Source organism: Ciconia boyciana, chromosome 35, assembly GCF_034638445.1.
Source record: "Ciconia boyciana chromosome 35, ASM3463844v1, whole genome shotgun sequence".
Taxonomy (NCBI): Eukaryota; Metazoa; Chordata; class Aves; order Ciconiiformes; family Ciconiidae; genus Ciconia; species Ciconia boyciana.
The window spans coordinates 809,132-835,071 of record NC_132968.1 but is presented as its reverse complement, the minus strand read 5'-3'; the positions used below and the strand labels follow the sequence as shown (position 1 = coordinate 835,071).

Sequence of the window (25,940 nt, the reverse complement as noted above, 5' to 3'; positions counted from 1 at the left end):
GTAGCAGGGGCAGGGGCTGTTTCCTTCCCTTCCTGACACAGCCTCCGGCGCAGTCCCAGCCCTGTGCTTCCCACGGCACGAGGGTGGCTGCACCCTCTCCCCTTGGGCTCTTGGGTGTGCCTGGCATAGGAGATGCTCAGTGCTCCTGGTCGGCACAGCAGGGTTCAGGGGGTGAAAAATCCATTTACCCCCACACAAGCAGCCCTGTCCTGTGACGGCCCCCCACCACAGTGACGTGACACCTGTAGCAGAGCCGTCTCTCATATATGGTCATGAATGGTGCTGGAGAAGTTCATTGGAGGGCTGGGCTGTGTCGGAGGGGAGATAGCTCCCGATAATGTCGAAAAAGGCCCTGCTGCTTTGATTGGCTTGTCCTGTAGCTGGGCTGGCATCTGCAGAGATGTATTGCCCTCCTGTCGTCATTGTCCCCAGGAGTCCCCAGGAGCCGTGGCAGGGAGTGTGGCAGAGCAGGGATGTGCTGGCAGGGCAGGAGGCTCAGGATGGGCACAGAGGGAGTCCTGTCCCCTCGGATGCTGGGGCTGCTCCTCTGGGTACAGCTGTGCAGCGGTAAGTGCCAGTTCCATTGTCCCACAGACCAGGCCCAGCAGTACCAGCATGGCCATCGGGATCTGTCCGGGAATGGGGTTTCTTTGCAGGTGCTACTGAGGTGAGGGTCAGAAGGTGCTCAGGTCCATGGAGCCTGTGCCTGCCTGTCTGGGTGGGAGAAAGCATGTCCTTTTCCAGGGCTCCGGTGTTTGGGGCAGCCTGTGCCTGGCTGCATGCATAGACACCCTGTCCTGGGGTAGCCTTTGGGGACCCCTGTTCCCCAGCACTGTGCCTCTGGAGCCGGTGGTGGCCTAGCTGGGGATGGCAGCAGGCAGAGATCCCCAGGGCACTGCCAGCCTCTGGGGTACCCCAGAGGCTTTGTGTGCTGCTCTCGGCCCCCTTGTTCCAGGGGAGCCCTGAGCCCATGAGGGCAGTTTGTGCCCTGCAGAGAGAAGGGGATGGGGGCATCTGCCTCGAGGGACATCTTTCCTGGGGGGCCTGTCCCAGTGCAGGGGCTGGGCTGACACCAGGGGCGAGGAGGGGATGTGGGTGTGGGGATCAGTGGAATGGTCTCGGTGGGAACAGGGAAAGCCCTGGGGGTGGGGCTGGGTTTGGATGGTGCCAGGGCAGGTGGTTTGCATGGGAAGCTGCAGGGCTGTGTCCAGGGGGCTGTTCAGGGCGTGCTGCGCTGGGGAAGAGCGGGTGCCCTGTGCAGGGCTGGGCACAGTGTGCAGGTGTGCGTGGGCAGGGGGCAGGTGGCCGTTGGGGTGGGAAAAGGTGCCTTGTGCGGTGGGATGGCGAATGACCCAGCAGGGCCAGACCTGCTCACCCCCAGCCTCGCGCAGCCCGTGGGGATTGAAGGGATCCCCGCACCGCACTGGGGACAGCCTGGAGGGGAGTGGGCTCCCACCCTGGCACCTCTGCCATGGCCTGGGCAGGGGCTTCCCCCAGACCTGCCGTGCTGCGGCTTGGAGCTCTCCTGACCGGTGCCATGTTGGTGTTTCAAGGGGCTGCAGAGGTGAGGCTGGTGAATGGCGACAACGACTGTGCTGGGAGAGTGGAGGTGAAACATCAGGGCCAGTGGGGGACCGTGTGTGGTCGGTATTGGAGCATGAACGATGCGGCAGTGGTTTGTAAGCACCTGGACCGTGGGTCTGCTGTTGGAGCTCCTCAGTATGGACACTTTGGGCCAGGATCTGGCCCCATTTGGCTGGATGATGTTGGCTGTAATGGCACCGAGTCTGCCCTGTCTGACTGCCCACACAGAAGATGGGGTGAAAATAACTGTAATCACCGTTTGGATGCTGGAGTGATGTGTTCAGGTAAGGGGACAGACTGTTTTCCATCTTTAAGGGTTGGACAGGGAAGGGACCTTCCTGTGCCCCCAGGGAGCAACAGGGCAGGTTCTGGCCCCACTTGGATGGATGATGTTGGCTGTAATGGCACTGAGTCTCTCCTGTCTGACTGCCCACACAGAGGATGGGGTGAACGTAAGTGCCTTCATGCTGGTGATGCTGGAGTGATGTGTTAAAGTAAGGGGACAGCCTTTCCCCACCTCTGGGCATGTGACGGGTGAAGAGACCTTGGGTGTGCCATCAGGGACCAAAAAGTGGGCACCGCAGACTGCTCTGTGTGGCCAGTCACACTGCCAAGCTGGGACTGTCATTGCTGGTGTTCCCAGTGCCTGGGAAAAGCCCAGAGGGAGCCTAGCCCAGGCTGAACTAACCCTGCCGCAGTCTCTCAGCCACTCTTTACTGTCTTGGGCTGCAGATGAATCCTCCGTCCCTTCCCTGGGGTTTCCACTGATCTCCACTGGTCTCCACCCATTCTGCCAGCTCCCAGACAACAGTGCTGTGGGTCCCTGTGCTGGAGAAGCCAGGAGGACTTGCTTGGCACTGCACACCTTGGAGGAAGGGCATGAGATGGCTGGTCCCCTGGGTCATTGCCCTTCACAGGCATGAGTACCTCAACTGAATCAAAAGGGCTTTTCCGAGAGCATGAGTGCTGGGCCCTGGGAGAGGAGCAGGGTGGCACACAGCCCTTTCACTGCCTGTCCCCAGGGCTCGGCTGTGTGGTCCAGCCAGCTCCTGCAAGGCTTAGGAGCTTGGCAGCTGCTTGACTCTGCCTGTTCCCTTCTGCATCACTGCATGCACAGGCAGGTACTGGGATGTCCCTGGGGCTGTGACAGCCCCACGGGGACACGGCCCCATGCAGGCAGCGCTGCCCTGCTGCCCAGCCTCTCCTGCCTGCCCATGGTTCCCCACACGACCCCATGCAGGCAGCGCTGACCTGCTGCCCAGCCTCTCCTGCCTGCCCATGGTTCCCCACACTGCCCCATGAAACAGAGGCTTTGGCAGCACTTTCTGACTCTCGTCTGTGCCTGCTGTCACCCTCTGAGCCAGCATGAGCCCAGGGGGGCATGCAGGTCTCCTGTCCCTCTGCCTGGATGTTGCCTTGGGACCTGTGCACCTCTGGACAGAGCACTGTGTGCCTGGCTGAGGACACCCCCTCCGAGTAGGCATCGGAGAGGGCTGGACAGGCACCAGCCATGGTAACAGCTGCACCATTTCTGTGCTCTGTGACATCTCCCCCTTACAGCAACCTCCCAACACCCCAGAACACCCCTGGGAGCAGGGTGCATTTCTGGCTGCGTCAAGGTGATGGTCCTGCCTGTTTGCAAGCTCTGCAGGGGCTGAGCAGGCTGCAGCAGTCATTATCATCTGGGCCGGTTCTCCCGGACCCAAACTCCGCACACCACACCGCAGTGCTGGTGGGACCATGCCAGGTAGCACAGAACGCTTTGTGCAGCACCAGGCTGTCTGAGCAGTGCCTGGTGCTGCAACAGACACATATGAGTGCTGTGACAGTGTAGAAAAAGTGTGCAGGGGGGCCGGGTGTGTTTGTGTCACCAACACTCCCCCAACAGCTTCCTCTGGGATGTTTAGTGGGTGATTTGGTCACGGCTTGCTTGGAGGTGATGCAGGATGTGGTCCTGTATCTGTCAGAGGACTCTGGGAACTCCAGTTACTTTGTTTGTTCCAGGGTTTGTCCGGCTGGTAGAAGGGAATAGCCGCTGCTCAGGACGTGTGGAGATCCATCATGGGGAGCAGTGGAAAACTGTCTGTGACTCCCACTTTGGTCCCAAAGCTGCTGATGTGGTCTGCAGGGAGCTGCAGTGTGGGGTGGCCCTGCCTGTCACTGGGGCAGCTCACTTTGGAGAAGGGGTGGGTCCCACCTGGGATGGAGAGCTGCAGTGTGTGGGGAATGAATCCTTCCTCATCTCCTGCCCCAGGGGGTCCCGCAGGGACCAGCCCTGCACCCACATGAACAGCGCTGCTGTCACCTGCACACGTAAGGACCCAGGGTGGGGTATTGAACACTGGGTGAGCTCCAGCCTGAGGGGGGACATGTTTTGCCTATGGAGACAAGGGAACTGGGGTACCTGTTCCCACAGGCTGGCAGAGAGGTGACCTTCCTGGGGCATCCTAGACAAGGGCAGGGCAGGGCTGATGCCCAAGGACAAGGAGGGGCATGGGTTTGGAGGTCTAACTGGGATCATCCTGTTGCACCGCAGGGGACAGAGAAAGGCGTGAGGGTGGAGGATGAGCTGGGAGATGCCCAGGGCAGGCTGTGGTCCAGAGGAGCTCAGGACCTGGGCAGAAGCAGCAGTGTGTGCTTGGGGGAGCCGTGGTGGGGGCAGGTCTCTTCTCAGGGTGCTGGCTGGGGAGGAGCGGGTGCCCTGGGTGGGCATGGGATGGGGCCAGGTTGCAGGGGGCCATTGGGGTGGAAGGAAGTGCCAAAGTCTGTGGGGCCACAAATGACCCAGTGGGGCTGGAGCCGGGCATCCCCAGCCTTGTGCAGCCCGTGGGGATAGAAGGGACCCCTGCACTGCCCTTGGGACAGCCTGGAGGGCAGTGGGCTCCCATCGTGGCACCTCTGACTCCACCAAAGCAGGAGTTCCCCCAGACCCGCAGTGCTGGGGCTCGGCACTGTCCTGACTGGTCCTGTGTCAGTGTTTGAAGGGGCTGTGGACGTGAGGTTGGTGGACGGCAACAACGACTGTGCTGGGAGAGTGGAGGTGAAACAACAGGGCCAGTGGGGGACCGTGTGTGGTCACTACTGGGACATGCAGGATGCTGCAGTGGTTTGTAAGCAGCTGGACTGTGGGTCTGCTGTTGGAGCTCCTCAGTACGGAGGCTTTGGGCAAGGATCTGGCCCCATTTGGCTGGATGATGTTGGCTGTAATGGCACCGAGTCTGCCCTGTCTGACTGCACACACAGAGGATGGGGTGAACATGACTGCATTCACACCATGGACGCTGGAGTGATATGTTCAGGTAAGGGGACAGCCTGTTCTCCACCTTTGGGTCTGGGACAGGGGAAGGGACCTGGCTGTGCCTTCAGGGTGCAACAGGTTAATGCCAGAGCAGGTTAATGCCAGACCAGCCCGGTTTGGCTGGTCGAACTGCTGAGCTGGGACTGTCATTGCTGATGAACTCGGTCCCTGGGGAAAGCCCAGTGGGAACCTGCCCCAGGGTGCCCCTACCCTGCCTGGCCCCCGAGGTGGCTCAGATGAATCCCTCTGCCATGCTCTGACATGTCTGTTGGTTCCCATCTTTCTCCTCCCTTTCACCCAGGCCCCATCTGGCAGCAGTGAGGGCCAGGTCCCCCCATGCCAGAGGTGCCAAGAGTGACTCATGCAGCCACCCACAGCCTCGGGGAAGGGCATGAGATGGATGAGGAAGTTTGGGTTTTGCCCCCGGCAGACAAGGGTCCCTTGGCCCAAGCAAAGGTATTGCTTGGAGAGGAGGAGTGCTGGGCTTGGGCAGAGGAACAGGGTGGCATGTGGCACCTCCTTCCTCCCTCAGGGCCACCCCACAAGAGCCTGCCCAGGGGGCAAAAGCCCGTCCAGGAGTGCTACCTCACTGCCCAGCCTCTCATGTCTGTCCAGCCTCTGGCTACCTTGCACTTTTGGGTTTGCCAGCACTTTACTGGCTCTCTTCTGTGCCTGCCCTTGCACTGGGAGCTCGTGTAAGCCCAGGGTTGCTCTTCTGTCCACTCTCCGCCCTCTGCCCGGCTGTTGGCCAGGGACACGCGTGCCCAGCAGTGCACGCTGGTCATGGATGAGGACCTTCTTCCCGGCAGGCGCCGGAGCGGGAGGCTGGCACAGACACTGACCACACGTACAGCATGACTACCTTTGCCCTGTGACATGTGACATCTACCAGCAGCACCCCAACAGCCCAAGACCCCCGTGGAAGGGGGTGCATTTCTGGTGGCACCAAGGAGTTCTTCATGCTGGGCCCTGAGCTTGGTGGGGCAGAGCAGGCTGCAGCAGCCAACAGCGCCCGGGAGCATTTCGCCATATCCCAAATGCTCTGGGTGCTGCAGTGGCCAGGGACCAGCACTGGGTAGCCCAAGGTCTCTCGGGTAGCAGCGGTTTGTCTGAGAGATTCCTGTGGCTGTGAGTTTGGGAGAGAAGCAAGCCCACACGTGCTGTGCTGATTTCTGAGGAGCAGCAGGGGGAGCCCGAATTTTTTGTGCCATCAGCACCCCCTGAGAGCAGCTGGTGAGGTCATGAGGCTTTTTGCCTTTGACCACCTTGGAGATCAGATGGGACATGGTCAGGGGACTGCCAGAGGGTGGTGGGAACTCTCGGCGGTCCTTGTTTGCTGCAGGATCTGTCTGGCTGGTCAGAGAGAATAGCCTCTACTAAGGATGTAAAGTGATCCATGACGGGGACGCTTGGAAAACTGTCTGCCACTCACACTTTGATCCCAAAGTCACCATCTTGTGCAGGCTTTGCTGTGGGTCTGCAATAGACACATACTCTTGAGTGCTGCGATGCTGTAGAGAAGGGGCGCTGGGGGACCTGGATATGTTTGTGTCACCAACACTCCCCCAACAGCTTCCTCTGGGATGTTCAGTGCGTGATTTGGTCATGGCTTGCTTGGAGGTGATGTGGGAATGTGGGCATTTAAGTGCCAGAGAGCTCTCAGTTGTTTTGTTTTTCCCAGGCTTTGTCCGGCTGGTAGAAGGGAAGAGCCACTGCTCAGGACGTGTGGAGATCCATGATGGGGACCAGTGGAAAACTGTCTGTGACTCCCACTTTGGTCCCAAAGCTGCTGACGTGGTCTGCAGGGAGCTGCAGTGTGGGGTGGCCCTGCCTGTTGCTGGGGCAGCTCACTTTGGAGGAGGGGTTGGTCCCACCTGGGATGGAGAGCTGCAGTGTGTGGGGAATGAATCTCTCCTCAACTCCTGCCCCAGGGGTCCCCCAGGGACCAGCCCTGCACCCACATGAACAGCGCTGCTGTCACCTGCACACGTAAGGACCCAGGGTGGGGTGTTGAACACCGGGACTATGCTGGGGCTCGAGGAAGAGGGCAAGGCCCGTGCTGGGCTGGGCGTGAGGACAGGAGGGCTGATGGGTTGTCTGCAGCATGAAAATAGTGCAGAGGGAGAAGAAAGGCATGCTGTGCCTCTGGCCTCTCCGCCAGCTTCTGAGGGTGCAAGAGCACTGATCCACCCTCAGTCCTCCTCCTCTGTCCCCAGAGTACACAGGGTTCAGGCTGGTGAACGGCAGCACGGCGTGTGCGGGATGGGTGGAGGTCCAGGTGCTGGGGACCTGGGGGACCCTCTGTGCCTCCCACTGGGATCTCTCGGATGCCCACGTTCTCTGTCGTCAACTCAACTGCGGGTTTGCTGAGTCCATTCCTGGAGGAGGGCATTTGGGGAGAGGAATCGGACTGGTCTGGAGAGACTCATTCCACTGTGACGGGACTGAAGTCCACCTGGGACAGTGCCCAGTGATCACCCTGGGGGCCTCACCGTGCTCCGATGGGAATAACGCCGCTGTCATTTGCTCAGGTGAGCGCTGGGAAAATGCTGCATTGACTCCCTTTACCCCTTGTGTGTGACATGGCCACCCAAAGCAGGCGTCCCATGGCAGTACCAGCCTGAATTTCTCCCTGGAGAAAGCCTTGCTTCCCCAGGAGCCTTCTGGAGGGCTTTGCCTGCTCAGGCTGACCGCTCTGCTGTGGGAGAGCTGAGGACTGAACGGAGGCAGGCATCTGCCCTCAGGGCAGCGGCTTAGGCCCCTGCGCCACTGCCAGGCCTGGGCTCCTGTGTTTTTCTCCTATGGGATGAGCCCAGGACAGGGCTGCGGAGCTCTGCTCCATCCCTCTGGCTGCAGACAAGCGCATGCCATCCCCACAGAGAGCCCTGCAGAGCCTCATCCCACCACCCAGGCAGGAGCTGCCTGGGTGCCCCCAGCAGCAGTAGAGCTGGGTGTGAGCTGCAGAGCAGGCACGGGCTTTGGCCTCTCTTCTTGTCAGCACAAGGCTCAATCTTGTCCTGTTTGGTTGGAAAATTCCCCCTTGCCCTCCTCCCTGAAGGGTGCCATGCTCCTCAGTGCCGCCGACGGCTGTGGCATCTCTGCTCTCCCCAGGCTCAGCCGGGTTTGCATCCCTGCGCCTGGTGGGTGGACAGAGCCGGTGCGACGGGCGAGTGGAGATCTTGCAGCGCGGGACGTGGGGCAGAGTCCTGGATGACCAGTGGGACGTGCATGAGGCCAGCGTGGTGTGCCGGCAGCTGCAGTGCGGACAGGCAGAGGCAGCCTACAACCCCCCAAAGCCTGAGCGAGGGACAGGCTCCGTAGGGCTACGAGGGGTCCGGTGTGCAGGGCATGAGACCAAGCTGACCCTCTGCAACACCTCCCTGCCCGAGAGTGCACTGGTGGCAGGGGTTGCAGAGGACGTGGGAGTCATTTGCTGGGGTGAGCAGCACTGCATGGGCCCCACAGATGATGGGTGGGCAGCCAGCCCCTGACAGCAACTGGGATTTCTCTCCACTGCAGGGAGCCGGCGGGTCCGTCTGGTGAACGGGGCTGGGCGCTGCGCCGGTAGAGTGGAGATCTACTACCAGGGCAGCTGGGGGACCGTCTGCGACGATGGCTGGGACCTGTCTGATGCTGCTGTCGTTTGCCACCAGCTGGGCTGTGGAGGGGCAGTGGAGGCAGCCAGCTCTGCTCGGTTCGGGGAAGGGTCTGGGCAGATCTGGCTGGATGGCGTGACCTGCTCTGGGGACGAAGCTGCTCTCTGGGACTGCCCTGCCAGGCCCTGGGGGCAGCACGACTGCGGGCACAAAGAGGATGCGGGAGTCATCTGCTCAGGTCTGTGCTGGCAGCTGTGGTGGGAGCCTGCTGCTGGGGAGGCCAGGACGTGGGGAGAGCCAGGCATGGCCAAGGCTGTCCCTGTCTGCCACTGAGTCCTGGCATGAGCCTGTAGACACCCATGCACGGGCACCCTCAGTCCCACTGGGGGTCCCTGGGGAGCTCAGCCATCCCCAAGTGTTAGCAGGAAGGGCAGGGGTGTCTGTGCATCAGGGACTTCTCTGTGCCCCTGGGTGCAAGGGGCACGTGCTGGCCCTGCCCCTGCCTGGCTGAGGGCCTGGGGAGTGCAGAGGTGTCCTGGCTCCCACAGCCCCAGACCAGCCTCTTCCCCCTTGGTGCCTTTCCTCCCAGAGTTCCTGGCCCTGAGGCTGCAGAACAGCGACGGCTGCTCCGGGCGCCTGCAGGTTTTCTACAATGGGTCGTGGGGAAGCATTTGCTCCAACTCGATGACTCTTGACACGGTGTCGCTGGCATGCAAAGAGCTGGGCTGTGGGGACGGAGGATCCCTGGAAACACGCCTGCCCTATGGCAGGGTGTCTGGCCCTGCGTGGCTGGATAATGTGCAGTGTGGGAAGAAAACCAGCTCCTTCTGGCAGTGTCCCTCTGCTCCCTGGGACCCACAGTCATGCGAAGACCTGCGAGAGGAGATCCACATCACCTGCAATGGTAACTCTGAGCCACTCGGGCACAGTGTCACCCCAGCTCCTGCTCCCCTCTATGCACAGCCAAACACAGAGGGCCTTTTCCTTTCTGTGTCAGACCCTTCTGCTGCCGGTGGCACAAACGTGACCACAGCCACACAAGTCCAGCAGCAGTTGTCACCCAGGTTGCCAGCAGCACCTGGGGGAGGCAGAGGCATCTCCAGGGGAGGTCTCAGAAGAGACCACACAGGCTTCAGAAGAGCCTCCCTCCATAGACACGCTACTGCTGCTCTGTGAACCAGGGACCTTTAGGGGCTGAGCAATCAGGGCCCCCCCAGTCCTGCACGTGTCCCCTGAATGATCGGGCTTCAGTTGCTGCCATGACCGAGATGGTACAGGGAGGCACAAGTAGAGCTCAGCCTCACTCTCTTCTGCACGATCCCACACAGCAGCCCCTTCACTTCAGTGTTTCTTTCTTCAGGGGCACGCCCAGAAATGTCCCCGGAGCCATTGGCCCCATGCCCCATCTCCACGAGCTGCACAGGTATTGAGCTGCTCCTCTGTGTACCCTTCTTGTCTGGCAGGGCTCTGCCTGCTGTCTCAGTGCCATGGGAGGTCTTTGCCTTCTCCAGACAGGGAGAAGATTCGTGCCGTGGGAGGCGAGGACGGGTGCTCGGGCAGAGTGGAGGTGTGGCACCGTGGCTCCTGGGGACGGTGTGCGACGACTCCTGGGACATGCGGGCTGCCGAGGTGGCGTGCAGGCAGCTGGGCTGTGGTCCTGCGGTGTCTGCCCTGAATGAGGCTGCATTTGGGATGGGGCAAGGCCCCATCTGGCTGGAGCAGGTGGAGTGCCGCGGGACGGAACCATCCCTGCAGGACTGCTGGGCCCGGCCCGGGGATGGCGGTGCTTGCCGGCATAAGGAAGACGCTGCCGTGCGCTGCTCAGGTGAGGGGCAGGGCTGGGACCCCTTGCTGGAGTATTGGCAGGGAGCTGGGGAAGGCCTTTCACCCCCTTGGTCCTGGCATGGCCCCTGACCTCCCGCGAGCAAGACTGTTCCTGCAGAGTGCAGGAGCCTGGTGCCAGGCAGGGAGCAGCCTCGGTGGAACTGGGTGTCCTCTGGGCACTGCCCATGGGGCCCTGCAGCCCCAGGGCTATCCCCTGGGCTGCCTGTGCCATCCTGCCTGCCGCCCAGAGCAGAGGCCCTGGGCCCTGTCCCGGTCACCCTTTCTGGCACTACTGGAGGGGCACTTTGGGTGGGATGTGTCAGGGACATCTACAGACACACACGCGGTGTGTTGGGGAGGAGGCTCCCCGATACCTGCACACCCACCCTCTCAGCCCAGCTCTCCTTTTCCTCCTCTGCAGCTACACCCAGGACAGCAGCATCCCCAACCCGAGCAGGTAACTTGTCCTCCTGCCTGAGGCTGGGTATCCCTGGGGCCAGGCTGTGACCCACAGCTGGATGGAAGGGGCTGCTTGCTGGGGTGGGAAACTCCCAGGTGGAGGCACTGGGGAGGTGGTGGTGGTGTCAGGGAGGGTTGGAATGTACTCAACAGGGTGGAAGATTGCCCATGAGTCACCCCTGGGGCCCTCCACCCCCTGCTGCCTTGTGTGATTGAAGTCAGGGCTGGTGCTGCCCCCTCCTCTCCCAGGCCTGGTGCTGCCCCTGCCATGTTCTTGCCCATACAGGTCCCACGCGGGGCCGTTTGACCAGCAGCGGGAGAGTCTCCATGCCCATCATCATCTGCATCATCCTGGGGGCCCTCCTCTGCCTGCTCCTGGCCCTCTTGGCTGGGCAAGTGCTAAGGGCCAGGTCGGGACGCAGAGGTGGGTCCTTCCACAGTAGTCCCAGGGGGAGATGCCTCCTGGAAGGGCTGTGGGGTGTCAGTGAGGGGCACAGGCAGAGCTGGAGGGGATGAGACTGTGTGCTGCTACCTGTCTCATCCACCGCCCCATTGACTGCCTGGCCTTGGAGCAGCAGCAGCAAGGGTTGGAGAGAGCCCAGAGGCATGGGGGGCTAGCACTGGGGCAAGGAGAGAAATGGCAGACTGGGGATGGCCAAGGCTGTTCAGTGCTCTGAGTAGTGCTGGAAGGGGCTCTGGGACAACAGAGCTGACAGGAGGCGTGTGGGGCAATAGGGTCCATCTCCATGGTGTCAGGTCTCCAGCCTGTCCCTCTGCCCAGCCCTGCCCACCCCATGACAGGGCAGGGGCCGTGCTGTAGACCCATGGGGCAGATAGGGAGCAGCTCCAGGTGGAGAGGAAACATGGGAGCTGCTCCAGGGTCAGACAAGGGGGGCATGACCCAGGGGCCAGAGGACCATGAGCGCTGTCTCTGAAAGGATGATGCGAGGGTGATGCAGCCCTAAATGATCTCCACAGCAACGTTGCCCTCACTGCGGATGTGGCAGTCGTGTCTGGAGAGTGCAGTGGGGCTGTGCTGTCAGAGCAGTCCTGGGCTGGCCCAAGCAACAGGTCTGGGGGAGCACAGTGGGATCCCAACACCCGTCTGCCTCTCCCTGGGCCAGCCCTGCCTCTGTCCCCAGGCTCCAGGAGAGCTCAGGAGCTCTTTCCCGAGGCCGTGTACGAGGAGATCGGTTACAGCCCAGTGTGGGAGAAGCAGGCAAGGTTTGGTCGCTCAGGTGGGTGTGCGTCCTCCCTGGAGGCACATCTGCAGGACCCTTTCCCTTGGCCCAACCCAGAGATGATCCCTGGAGCCCCCACACTGTGGTCCCTGCAGCGCTGGGGCCATGTCGTCTGTGGGGAGAGCATCCAGGGCGTGGGTCCAGGAGAGGAGCTTTTCCCGTCCCAGCTGCCCAGCCCCTCTGTACCTGCCCCTTCATCCCATGTGACACCTGAGGAGTGAGGGAAGGGGCTGTCCTAGGGCAGCTCAGGGAGCACCTTTGAGACAGTGTTTGTCCTAGGGGAGCCCGGTAAATTCCGAGCCCTCCTCCTCATGCAGCCCCAGCTCTGTGGGTCCCCCTTCCCCAGCAGTGCTGACCATGAGACAGGTCAGTGGGGCTCGCTCCATAACACCTGCTGTGCATCTCTCCAGGCTCCTATGCAGAGGAGTCCCTGACCCAGCTGCAGCCCTACCCTGGGGACACCGAGGAGGAGGATGGTCTGGGATCTGCACCAGGTAACGGAGGCAGGAAGGGGTTGATCTCCCTGTAGACATGTGATGGACAGAGGTGTCACGGAGTGTCACCATCAGAGATGGGGAGGACATGGGGGTCTCCTGTGGTGCTGCCAACACCAGTGTCTCAGCCCTGTGTTTCCATGTGCATCGTCCCATCCTCTGCTCTGCAGGACATAACTTCTCACTGTCACCAGCTCCCCTCTCCTTTCAGATGTTCTTGTTGTGCCTGGAGGCGACCCAGCAGATGGCTATGATGATGCCAAGGAGGTTCCTGACTTTGAGGAGGGTGCTGAACGTGAGCAGGGAGCTTGGGAAATGCCCAGGGTGCCAGAGGAGGGAGCAGGGCCCAGGGATGCACTAGGAGGTGAGAGGGAAAGATAGCGCTGCTGGTTCCTGGGGTGCCATCCCTGGTGCCACCCCATCACTACCATCCTGACACCCAAACCTCCTGGGAAGGGGGAAACTGCTGTGGGAGCTTTCCTTATAGGGACTGTGGGTGGGAGAAGGAGCCGAATGTGGTGAGGGGCAGGGAGGAAGGTGATGTACAGACCCCATGGGGTGAACTGCAGTGTCCTGCCTTGCTGCTTGCAGGGGGCAGCCTGCGCTCCCGGAGAAGTGCTGGGGTCCCTGGAGCTGAAGGAGACACCTCGTCCCTGCCCCTGGGGAGCATGGGCTATGATGATGCTGAAGAGGTGTCTGTGGCACATCCCCATGAGGACACAAAGGCTGTGACACCAGAGCTTGGTGCACAACAATCCCCGAGCCCCCGGCCAGGAGAGCCCATCCCTGCTGTGCAGCTGGGTGCAGCCAGGAGGGAGGAGAGCTCTGTGCAGCTGGGAGAGCTGTGAACACCAGGGAAACATCTCCCTTTACCATGGGCAGCAGAAACAGCTTGCAGTTTCCTCTATTTTTTTTCCCACTTTTACACTGTGCGTCCATATTTGTTCTTATTAAAAGACTCTGAGGGCTTTGACCCAGAGCTGGGGCTTGCCTGCCCAGGTGTTGGGTCACCTCCCTGAGGCTGATCAGGGGAGCAGAGAACGATGACACAGTGGTAGGCAAGGGGCACATCTCAGGGACAGCAGGCTCGGGGTCAGGCTGTGGGGCTGCGAGAGCCCATGGTCCCTGGGGAATAATCCTGCTGCCAGAGACATTTCCATGCTGCTGGCCATGGGCAGTTTCTAGCCAAAATGGCTCTCTGGTAGGGGTCGTGGTGCACCCCAGCGGGAACATCCATTTCCTCACATTCAGGTTTCCAGCTGCTCTTTCCCACAGGCCCAGCCTGGGCCACGCTGGTCCCCCAGTGCAGAGGCCCTGCCAGAGTTGCTATGTCAGGGTAAGCCCTGGGCTGTGGCCCCACAGAAGTGAGCCCTAAGGTGGCCACAGTGCCCTGAACACCCCAGCCATCCCCAGGGGGGATCATGGCCCATGGATTATCTCCCACAATGGTTAGGATGCAGCTCTGCTCCCCACTGCCCCAGCACAGGGTGCAGAGCCACTTTCTGGGACACACGCGCTGAGATTCCCTGTCCTCATGCTCTACCAGGACCCCAGTCTCCATGGGCTGTTCCCACTGCCTTGGGCCTTTGCAGACCCTGAGCAGTCTTGTCACAGACACAGAGCTGCCTTCTTCCTCAGCAGGGGCTGTAAGGCCCCACGGCAGCCCTGGGACCCCCTCCTCGTGCTCCCCTCCAGCCCCAGCCCTGCCCTCCTGCTGCTTCCCCAGGGCTCTCAGTTTGGGTTTGTGTCAGGGCAGTGTGAGGTACAGGAGGGATAGGAGCTGGCCGGATGAGGGCACGTTTCCCTCAGTGCTTTTGGAGGGCCAGGGAATGGAGATAGAAGCCCCACACGACGTGTGCTGCAGCCAAAAGCCATGGACTGGAGAAGGACCCATCCAGGAGGATGCTCATGTGGGCACGTTTCTATGGCAGAGGAGATTTTGTGTCCCTCCCTTAAAACAGGTGCTGACGGGAGCGGAGCCCCGGTCCCTCTCCGTTGGCCAGGGCTTTCACAAGCCCCAGGAGCCATGGGCAGAAAAACCTCTTACACAGGAGCCAGGCAGTGAGAAGGGTTTGACACTTGGGCAGGACGTGGAGCCCAAATTACCCTCCCTGCTCCCACTGGTGGGTCTCTACATCCCTCTGGACCTTCCCTGAAAGGCTCCTCTGCTGCAGGCTGGAAGGCAAAAGCAGAGTGAGGGCAAAAGCACCCCTGGAGATGCTGGGGATTGAACCCAGGACCTCCCACATGCGAAGCAGGCGCTCTGCCGCTGAGCTACATCCCCTTGACACCTGCCAGCAGGAGAGACACTCTCCTCCCATGATGTGTCTATGACAAGCACGGTCCTGTTGTCCCCGTGCCTGCCCAGGGACCCTCTGCAGAAAACAGCACTTGAACCTTTCTGAGATGGGGAAGCTGGGACTGCCTCTGTGCTGGGGCCTGATCCTGGCACAGGGCTGCACTGCAGAGTGCTGCCCCTTCAACGCCTCTGTAGGGTAATGGGGCAGAAGGAGGCTCTTGCTGCAGGTGCTGCTCCCACGCTCTGGCCCACTCCAGGGTGGGTCGATGGAGAGGAGAAACCCCCTTCCCCTGAGCCTCCTCTGCCACCCAGGGCAACACCCCTCTGTGCCACATGTGTCCCCAACTCCACAGCAGGAGCAGTGCAACAGGGTGAGGGAAATGCCCTGCCTGGGGTGAGGTGCCCGCAGGCTCCGATGGCATCCCAGGGCATGCTGTGGAGGGGACGTGGTGGCATAAATCTTATACCCCCTTCTCCAAGCACAGGCCTCCCCCTGCAGCCCTCTGTTCCCCAGCATCCCTGGAGGTGACTTGAAGAGCAGGCTTCCATCTCCATGGGGCTGGACATGTGGGTTGGGCTCAGGGACCTTCCCATTCCTTCAGCACTGATGACTGTCCTGGCAGCAAAGCAGTGCCCTGGCACAGCCCTGGCTGGGGTCTCTGTGGCAGGGTGGGTGAGTGTGTTCAGCTGCTAACTCAAAGGCTGATGGTTTGACCACATGCAGGGATGGTGTCCTCATGGTGGCACAGCTGGGACAATTGTGTTGCCCAATGCCATAGATTTTTACCTGCTGAGCCTCTGCCTGGCATAGAGTGTTTGGGGGAAGCAACACCAGACCACAGTCCCTGTGAACTTCTGGAGTGGTTGCGTGGAGTTAAGGGGATGGACTGCTCACCTCTTCTGCTTTGCACAGATTGCCCCAAACCCTATCCTCAGCAACCACTCTCCCATTCTTGCTCAAGAAAGGCCTAGAAGGACTCTTCTGGAGCAGTGATAATCCTGCAGGCACTACCCCTGCAGCCAAGCATGTTCAAGCTCATGCTCAAAGCTGACAAGACAGTAACTGTGCTTGGACAGACAGTCCCTCCCTCTCACCGCCCTTTACTTGCGGTCAGTCACAACAAAAGCCAAACTTCTCTGCAGGTGCATCCCTAAGGAGCCAGTGATGAGGCAGCAGAACTGCTCGAAGTTAGAACATGCACTTTGCTGTGCGACTCTACTCCAGCATGTGCCATTCCTTGGCCTGACTGGGGAGAGGCTGAGACTGGAGACAGAGGGAGATGTCCTGGGTCACAGCTGTCACTGTGTTCCTGAGGGGCGAGCAGGGTTCTGTAGTAGCAAGAGGTTGCAAGAGGGGAGCCCAGCAGCTTGTTGGAGCTCATGAGCAGGTCTTTCTTCCTCTGTGCAGGGACTGATGGCTGTGAGGGGCTGCAGCTGGTCTAGACAGTGCAGTCTGGTGGGTGAGTGTATTTGGGCACGGCTTTGTCAGCTGACCTTGGCACATCAGAGGTCTCGCTGTGACAGACCTCTGGAGGGAGGATGCTGCCATTCAGGCCTCAGCTCCAGGGAGTGCCTCTCCCTGGGACTGGGGGGACAGTGGCCTCCCCCACGGGCTGTATGCTCTGGTCTGGAAGCTGAGGTCCAGGTGAAGGATGTGTGTGAGGATGGGAGCAGTCTGTGCACCATGAAGAATGAAAAAGAGGAGAGAGACAAGGTCTTTGCAGAGACCCCACAAAGGAAAGGTCTCAATTGCTGTGGAGCAGGGAAGTAGGGACAGATGGAGACCACCCCAAAGAAGCACTGAATGGAGAGTCCTGTTGAGGGGAAGGCTGGGGACTTGTGGTTCAAGAGGAAGGCTCCTTCCAACCCGCAGATCTGCAGATACAGTGCAGGGGCAGTGCTCTGGCAAGAGGTGAAGGAGCAAGGAGGGCCAGGGTAGGCTGGAAGAAGGCAGGATGGCTCTGCAAAAGACTAAAGGAGGAATCTGCTTTAGAAGCCCAGGGCTGAACCAGGGACCTTTAGATCTTCTTTGTAATGCTCTGACAGCTGAGCTGCTTCAGCCCTTGTCCCAATTCCACCCCTGCCAGGCCACAGGCTGACACATGTGAGGAGCATTCCTCGGGGAGGTTCCCAGGGAAGAGCCATTCTCAGCCCTGAGCAGAGGGACCCGTCCTCTCCCCTCCTCCATGGCCAGGTGCGCTCCAGATTTGGGTGGAGGCCAGCTTACACTGGGCGTGCCAAAATACGTGTGGGATTTCAGTCCAAACGTGACAGTGGCAAAGCAGGTGGGCCGGCCAGGCACGTGTAACGGCAAAGGCTGAGGGTGGAAGAAGTATGGGGCTGTTGGAAGACCTTATCTCCTTCCCCATGGAAGGCCTCCTCCCCACCCTTTTTTCCCCAGCTCAGCTTCACCCCTTTATTCCCAACTCTTCTACCTCCTCCCCTCTGAGCAGCGCTAGGCCATGGGGAATGGGGGTTGTGGTCAGTCCAGAACACTTCTTGCCTGCTGCTCCTGCCTTCTCATACTTTTCCCATGGGGTCCCTCCTACAGGCTACAGTCCTTCAAGATGAGCCTACTCCACTCTGGGCTCTCCACAGGCCACAGTTCTTTCAGGAATTACCCAACTTCTCCAGCATTGTGTCCTCCATGGACTGCAGGGCTTACCTTGTCCACCATGGTCTTTTCCATAGGCTGCAGGAAAATACCTGCTGTGCTGTGGTATTCTCCATGGGCTGCAGGGGAATATCTGCTCTGGTGCCTGGAGCACCTCCTCCTCCTCCTTCTTCACCGACCATGGTGTTTGCAGGACTGTTTCTCACCCTTTTTTTCCCCCTAACTCCTATCCCAGTCTAGCAGTTGTGCCCCTTCTTAAATGCATTTTCACACAAGTTCCACCAGCTTTGTTGCTGGGCTCAGTTTTGGCCAGCGGTGGGTCCCTTTTGGAGCTGGCTGGACCCAGCCCTGTCTGGCATGGAGGCAGCCTTTGGTCTTCTCTCACAGAGGCCACACATGCAGCCTCCTCGCTACCAAAACCTGGATATGGACACCAATGCAAAGTGTAAATCTTTGCCTTGCTAAATGACATCTCCTAGTCCTCCCTCATCAAGAAATCCAACCTAGTTGCTGGGGAGGAAGAGAAAGCTACAGAGAAGGCCTTGATGCTGTGAAAGCACTCTTCCGCAAATAGCTACAACACTGGTGTATTATCCGTGCTGTGTTGATCACAAATACCAAACATGGCACCGTACGGGCTGCTATGCAGAAAATGAACTCCATCCCAGCCAAAACCAGCACAATCTACCTGGAAATATTTCCCAGGATTAGCTGCTCTATCACCTTCCCAGGGTTTGAGGAGAGGCTGACTGGCCTCTAGTTCCCCAGGTCCTCCTTCTTGTCCTTCTTGGAAACAGCAGTGACATTTGATTTCTTCCAGTCTTCGGGCACTTCCCCCATCTAAATGCTCGGTAAAAGATTCTTGGGAGTGTACTCGCAATGACATCTGCCAGCTCCCTCAGCACTCATGGGTGCATCCCATCAGGGCCCATGGACTTATGGATAACCAGTTTGCGTAAGAATTCCCTGACCTGATCCTCTTCCAGCAGGGCTGCTATGTCTGCCTGGCTCCAGACTTGGCATCTCTGGCACCTGGTGTTCCTGAAGGCTGGTCTTGCTAGTAAAAGAGGAGGTGAAGAAGGCCTTCAGTACCTCAGCCTCTTCCAAAAGAAGGACGAGGCAACAGGAGGCAGCAGGAGAAGGAGAAGGAGGAGGCAAGAGGAGGACAAGGACGCAACAGAAGCAACAGGATTAAAAAGAGCAGGAGGCAAGAGGAGGCACCAGGAGGAGGAGGAGGCAAGAGGAGGCCACAAGCAAAGGAGGAGGAGGAGTCAACAGGAAGAGGAGGCAATGGGACGCAAATGGAGAATGAGGCAATAAGAGGCAAGAGCGGGCAAAAGGAGGCAAGAGGAGGGAAAAGGAGATGGACATAACAAGATGCAAAGGATGCAAGAGGAGGAAAGAGGAGGAGGAGGAAGAGGCAAGAGGAGGCAAATGGAGTTAAGAGGAGGAGGTGGAAGCAAAAGGAGGCAAGAGGCGGCCACTTGAGGCAAGAGGAGGAGGAGGAAAAAGAGAAGGTACCCAGATGCAATAGGAGGAGGAAAAGGAACCAGAGGGCAACAGGAGGAAGAGGAGGTGGCAAGAGGACAAAGGAGGAGGGAAAAGCAGGAGGAGAAGGAGATGGAGAGAACAGGAGAAGACAAGGGGAGGAGGTGGAGGAAGAGGCAAGAGGAGGTAGCAGGAGCAGGAGAAGAGAAGGCAAGAAAAGGAAACAGGAGGCAAGAGGAGGAAGAGGAGGCAACAGAAGGCAAAAGGAGAGGGAGGAGGCAATAGGAAGAGGAGAAGGAAGGGAAGGAGGAGGCAACAGGTGGTAGCAGGAGGACACAGGAGAAGGAGGCAAGAAAATAAGCAGGCAACTACAGGCAACAGAAGGAAGCAAGAAGAGGAGGAAAAGAAGGAGGAAGCAACAGGAGGCAAAAGGAGGAGGAAGACAAAGAAGGTAATAGGCAGAGGAGGAAAAAGAGGAGGAGGAGGAGGAGAATTAGGAAAGGTCAAAGCAGGTGGCAAGAGGAGACAACAGGATGAGGAGGAGAATGTGGAGGAGAAGGAGGAGGAGGAGAGGAGGAGGCAACAATGAGCAACAGGAGGCAAGAGCAAGAGGAGGAAAAGGAGGCTGCTGGAGGCAAGAGGATGCAACAGCAGGAGAAAGAAAGGGAGGTAAAAGGAGGCAGAGCAGGGAGGAGGAGGAGGAAGAAGGGGAGGAAAGAGGAGGCAAGAAGAAGCAAGAGGAAAAGGATGATGAGGAGGAACAGGCAAGAAGAGGAGGAGAAGGAGGAGGCAGCAGGAGGCAAGAGGATGGTGGGGCAACAGGAGGCCACAAGAGGAGGAAGAGAAGGAGGAGGAGGCAAAAAGAGGCAAGAGGAGGCAACAGTAAGAGAAGGAAGCCTAAGAGGAGGAAGGGGAAAAGGAAGAGGAGGAGAAGAGAAGGAGGAGGAGGAGGAGGAGGTGGAGGAGGAAGAGAAGGAGGAGGAAGAGGAGGAGAGGAGGAGGAGGCAACAGGAGGCATGAGGAGTCAAAAGGAGAAAGAGGCCTAGGATGCAACAAGGGGCAACAATAGGCAACAGGAACAGGATGCGGAAAAGAAGGCAAGAGGAAGCAAGGGATGGCAACAGAAGGAGGAAGAGGAGGCGACAGGGGGTTGAGGAGGAGGAGGAGCGGGAGGAAGCAACAGGAGGTACCAGAAGGAGGAGACAATATGAGGCAAGAGGAGTAGGAGGAGGCAACAGGAGGCAAAAGGAGGACAAGGAAACAAGAGGCGACTCCTGTTGCCTCCTCCTCCTCCTGTGGCCTCCTTTTGCCTCTTGTTGCATTCTCCTCCTGCTCCTGCTCCTCTTCTTGCCTCCTGTTGCCTCCTGTGCTCCCTTTTTTTTCCTCTTGCCTCCTCTTCCTTTTTCCTCCTACTCTTGCATCCTGTTGCTTCCTCCTCTTCTTGCCTCCTCTTGCCTCTTATTTTATCCTGATGCCTCCTCCGACACCTCCTCCAGATTTCTGCTCTTGCCTCTTCTTGCCTCCTACCTCACCTCCTCCTCCTCCACGTGCTTTCTCACTAACCCAGGATCTGTCCGTTGGCCACCTTTGGTTCAAAAAGAAACTACTCCTCTATTCCACCTCCCCCTCCTCAAAAAAGGAGGGTAAATAGATATGGAGCATAGATGACTTAAGGACAATATTGTAATCTTCACCTGATAACAAGGAGAAGAGAAGGTACAACTAATGCCAAAATATCCTTGAGAGCTTCTTTCTTTTTCCTTGTCTCCAAAGCTCAGCCTGCTTACACCTTGAAAGGACTACCTCAAATCTCTGCAACCCAAATCCCTCCAACCTTTTCTCAGCGAAGGTCTTGTAGCCTTTTAGCACTTCTGCCCGGCACTTCAGCACACCGCCCAATCTCTGTTTTTTAGCTGGGTGAAGTCAAGGCACTCCTTGCAACGCCTTCCCTACAAAAGCCTTCTCTTCATGCTGATCCCACTTGTATCACCTCATGCTATGTACGGCTCCATCCTCCTTCTGCAGAGCTCCATTGGATGGGCAGTTTTCTTCTTTCTCTCATGCTCATTCACCTTCACAACCTTTTTGTATTGTATGCATACCAAATATCGTCTGAAGCAACACATTAATCCCCCACAGCTTCACCCCTTTCCAATTGCAGGCTGACATATTTCTCCTCTTCGAGCAGACATTGTGCAAAGCTGCTCCACATATGGAAACACACTTCAGTGCTGCATATTCATTTGGGCTAAGAAAGAAATTAAAATATATTCTGAGCTAGTTTTTCGAAGACACAGTTTCCAAGTGGCAAAGCAGATTCAATACATAAATGCCGCGAGCCAAGAGAGGGGAAGCTAGGGGATGCTGTATTGTCTAGACTCACAAATTCTCTGTCAGTGAAGTCCCACAGCCTGTGGGATGTTTTCAGTAGTTGGCCCTATGGGAAGTTTTGTTCCTTGGGCCTCTTGGCTCGAGCCTGCTGCATTCACTTTTCCAGCCAAGGGAAAAGTTCCAGTTCAAGTATGAAGCTATTGCCCATGCTGCCTGGAGAGCCAGGTCTCTTGTGTCACACAACAGCCAGTGTCAGAGTGAAGCTGGAGGAAGTGTGAATTGGAATGACTTGGACTCAAATGGAAACTCAAATGCTGAGCTGTCAGGACCACATTGGCTGCAGTTAGATGTAAGTTACCTGACAGCCAGAATCACAGAATCACAGAATCGTATAGGTTGGAAAAAGACCTTTAAGATCATTGAGTCCAACCGTTAACCTAACACTACCAAGACCACCACTACACAATGTCCCTAAGCACCTCATCCAAACGTCTTTGAAATACTTCCAGGGATGGCGAGTCAACCACTTCCCTGGGCAGCCTGTTCCAATGCTTGATAACCCCTTCAGTGAAGTAAAATTTCCTAATATCCAGTCTAAACGTCCCCTGGCACAACTTGAGGCCATTTCCTCTTGTCCTATCACTTGTTACCTGGGAGAAGAGACCGACCCCCACCTCGCTACAACCTCCTTTCAGGTAGTTGTAGAGAGCGAGAAGGTCTCCCCTCAGCCTCCTTTTCTCCAGGCTAAACAACCCCAGGTCCCTCAGCCGCTCTTCATGAGACTTCTGCTCTAGACCGTTCACCAGCTTTGTTGCCCTTCTCTGGACATGCTCCAGCACCTCAATGTCTCTCCTGTAGTGAGGGGCCCAAAACTGAACACAGTATTCAAGGTGCGGCCTCACCAGTGCCAAGTACAGGGGCACGATCACTTCCCTAGTCCTGCTGGCCACACTATTTTTGATACAAGCCAGGATGCCATTGGCTTTCTTGGCTACCTGGGTACACTGCTGGCTCATATTCAGGCGGCAGTCAACCAACACCCCCAGGTCCTTTTCTGCCTGGCAGCTTTCCAGCCACTCTTCCCCACGCCTGTAGCGTTGCATGGGTGTTGCTCTGGCCCAAGTGCAGGACCTTGCACTTGGCCTTGTTAAACCTCATACAATTGACCTCGGCCCATCGATCCAGCCTGTCCAGGTCCCTCTGCAGAGCCTTCCTACCCTCAAGCAGATCAACACTCCCGCACAACTTGGTGTCATCTGCAGACTTACTGAGGGTGCACTTGATCCCTTCATCCACATCATTGAGAAAGATATTAAACAGAACTGGCCCCGGCACAGAGCCCTGGGGAACACCACTTGTGACCAGCCACCAACTGGAGTAAACTCCATTCACCACCACTCTTTGGGCCCAGCCATCCAGCCCGTTCTTTACCCAGCGAAGAGTACACCTGTCCAAGCCATGAGCAGCCAGTTTCTCCAGGAGAATGCTGTGGGAAACCACGTCAAAGGCTTTACTGAAGTCTAGATAGACAACATCCACAGCCTTTCCCTCATCTACTAGGTGGGTCACCTTGTCGTAGAAGGAGATCAGATTGGTCAAGCAGGACCTGCCTTTCCTGAACCCATGCTGGCTGGGCTTGTGTCGCGGATGGAGTGAGAGTGCACTTCACTCGTAAGAGTGAAGTAAAAATAGAGTTTATTGATATAGAATAGGGAGTTAACAAAGTTCAATGCGACAGTGTTTTAACAAGATTCGATGGCGAGGTACACTTGGTTATTTACTGCATAGAGGACATGGTCAGACAAAAGTGTCAGGGAGACCCTCCCATTGAGTCATGAGGTTCAGAAAAAGATCCCCTTGCTTTCTAAACTCCTTCTCAGAGAGGACTCCAGGTGAGGCTAGATCCAGTCCTAGTCCTAGACTTGGTCAACGGTTTATATCTAAAGGATTATATGTGTGCAATCTATCCTTTATATCAGTTAGGTAAGATTTCAAAGTTTAGCATGCTATTAGTCACTTACCGAGGATCTGTTGCGGCAAGGAATCTCTCAACCTCGAGGAGTAACCTTGAGAGGCATCCCTGCTCAAGGGGAGATCCTGGCGTGCAGCCCGCTGCCGTGCAGGAGAGCTCAAAGGGCTCTTGGGCTGCTCACTGTTCATGGGGATAAGATGATTGACCCATAGTCATATTTGCATGCCGACCACAGATTTTAGTTTCTTCGGTGGGTGCATTGCACAATAGCCCTAGGCTATTGTGTTGTTATCTGTCTCCTGAATCCACTTTGAGCCGATGCAGCCATCGTGACCAGATGCATCCATTACAATCACCACTGGTGGTTATCACCTAAGCAGGGTTGCAGGAGATAAAGGTCGGGGGCAGGGGAAGCACACCGTCACACTCCACCCCATGACTATAGTCAATTCATCTTATTCTCACAGAGTGGTGGTATGGTCACCTCTTGCCTCTATGTCATAAATAGTATATTGATCATTTATGCACTTATAGAGCCACAGTAAGTAGACAGTGAAGCACTGCTATTTGCTATGCATTAATTTGTATGTTTTGGGTGGTTGGAGTTGGGTTATTTGTTTTATCATGTGCCAAACCTTTATATACAATATAATTATAAGCAATAGACACATTAATGTTAGAGTCAGTAAAATGACAACTGGGTGAAGCATAAGATTAAACACTCCTGTAGCTGTCGGTGACCAACCAAGAAGAGTTTCCCACCAATGGTGTTCTCCATCCTTCTTCGCTCTTTCCAAGACATGATGTATCTCTTCTGCATCGTGACGAACGGTGATCAGAGTTTTGTGTCCATAGTTTCATATGCGTTCCAGCAGTTGACACAGGTCATCGTGTTGTAGTAGTTTCTTCACCAATGTAAGTTTAATTCCGATGGGGGTAGGCAATAAATCTTGACTCAATGTATAGTAAAGTTACAAACACAAATATTTGAGCGATAACTTGTATCTACAGTAATGTTATCTACAAATATAAAATCACAAAGGGTTCTCATACCAACACATACAAGTACAGTTTCAGGGGCTTCATCAGATATGACAAACATTTTTGTTCAGTGTCAAGACAGAAGTCTTGAGCTTTGATGGTGTTACTTTCACAAAGAAATCCTTGTTGTTCCCGTACAATGCGTGCATTAACATCAACAGTTTGTTAGGGTTTGGAATAGTACCATGAACTCCGCATTTCCGTCTGACATCCGGTGGGGTGCTGTAAGAGAAAATAGAGACTTGTTTTGGTGGGGAGAGTCCAAACAGGTTACCCCATTAAGAAGAAGGAAAACTCCATTGTGAACTAATTCTGTGTTTTGCACCACTGCTATCAGTAGCTTCCCAGGCAAGTGGGCCACGAGGCAAGTAGGCCCATATCGATTGTTTAATTGATGGAGTACTTTGGGAAGTCTCGTATCCCATTGAGCTTCCTGTGGTTTGAGATCCCTTTTCAACAAGCCATTAGCTCTTTCTACCATCCCATTTGATTGAGGGTAGTATGGGGTGTGGAATACTCATCTAATTCCCTCTTGTTTTGCCCAGTCTTGCACTTCCTTACATGAAAAGTGTGAGCCATTACCACTCTGGATAACATCAGGAGTAGGTAGATTTGAGAACCAAAATGATAGCCCTCGCACTGTATTTCGCCCATCTGCTTTCCGACATTTAGTCGCCATAAGCAAGCCGGAGACTACTTCCACTCCTGTAAGGATGTGTCGATATCCTGCAGAGGATTTGAATGGCCCGATATAATCAATTTGCCATGTAGACCATAAAGTTTTCCCTTCATTGATATGTAAAGGTGGTGCTTTAGCAGGATGATCTGCTTGTAATTTCAATCTACACTGAGGACATTGTGTAAGAATAGTTTCACAAGTTTTTCTATTTATAGGCCAGCCTTTACTCTGTGCAGCAAAGTGCAGTGCTTCTTTACCTGTGTGGCCTAGGTTTTGATGTAACCATTCTCCCAATGGATACCACTCAGGATTTAAGGTGATTTTCCTAATTTTAGTTAGCTCATCTACCTTTTGATTCCACTTTGTGGCTGGTTGATTATCTTGAGCATGAGCTTTTACCCATCCCATTGTAACCAGATGTAACCAAAATGATTAGTTTGTTCTTTGGTAACTAAGCAACATAGAGATAGGAGCAGGTGAGACAATGCTTTAATATTGTGTTTGTACACCTATGGCTATGGATATGCTACTATGCCCAAAGACAATTGGACAAGGAGTAGTACGGGCATGCTGCTATGTTCCCAGTACAGCCCCAGCCCGTCTTGAGAACGAGTCGAGGGTGGTTAGAATAATTGGTTTGTGCTAAGGGTGCCAAATCATTGTTAGGAACCATGCAGCATGAAGAAGGGAAGCAAGTTACATAAGCAAGGTGGGATTGTGCATGCCCAGAAGAAGGGGTCAACTAAAGGACACACCTGTATGGCCACCAAGGACCACCAGAGACCCCCACAGAAGCCCCTCAGAGCTTAAGGATGCATGTGCAATGACCACGCAAATATGATAATTAGTTCCAGGAAATAGAATGAATATGCATGATCATTCCGGGAAATTTGATGCATATGTATGTAACTGGACAATATAAGTTTCGGCTGATGTAACCTGTGGTATGCACGCTAGGTGGAACGATCCCCCGTGCATCCGGCGCCGTAATAAAGAATGCCTGCTTCTTAAAACTACATT

The 25,940-nt window shown here is 56.5% G+C and overlaps 1 non-coding gene and 1 pseudogene across 1 annotated transcript; one reads left to right on the top strand and one right to left on the bottom strand.

Annotated features, from left to right (window-relative positions):
* Positions 1-500: 500 nt before the first annotated feature.
* LOC140645598 (scavenger receptor cysteine-rich type 1 protein M130-like) lies at positions 501-13,344 on the top strand (annotated as a pseudogene).
* A 1,364-nt stretch (positions 13,345-14,708) lies between these two features.
* Positions 14,709-14,780, bottom strand: TRNAA-CGC (transfer RNA alanine (anticodon CGC)). The gene has a single exon. It is a non-coding gene; the product is annotated as a tRNA-Ala (tRNA).
* Between the last annotated feature and the right edge of the window lie 11,160 nt (positions 14,781-25,940).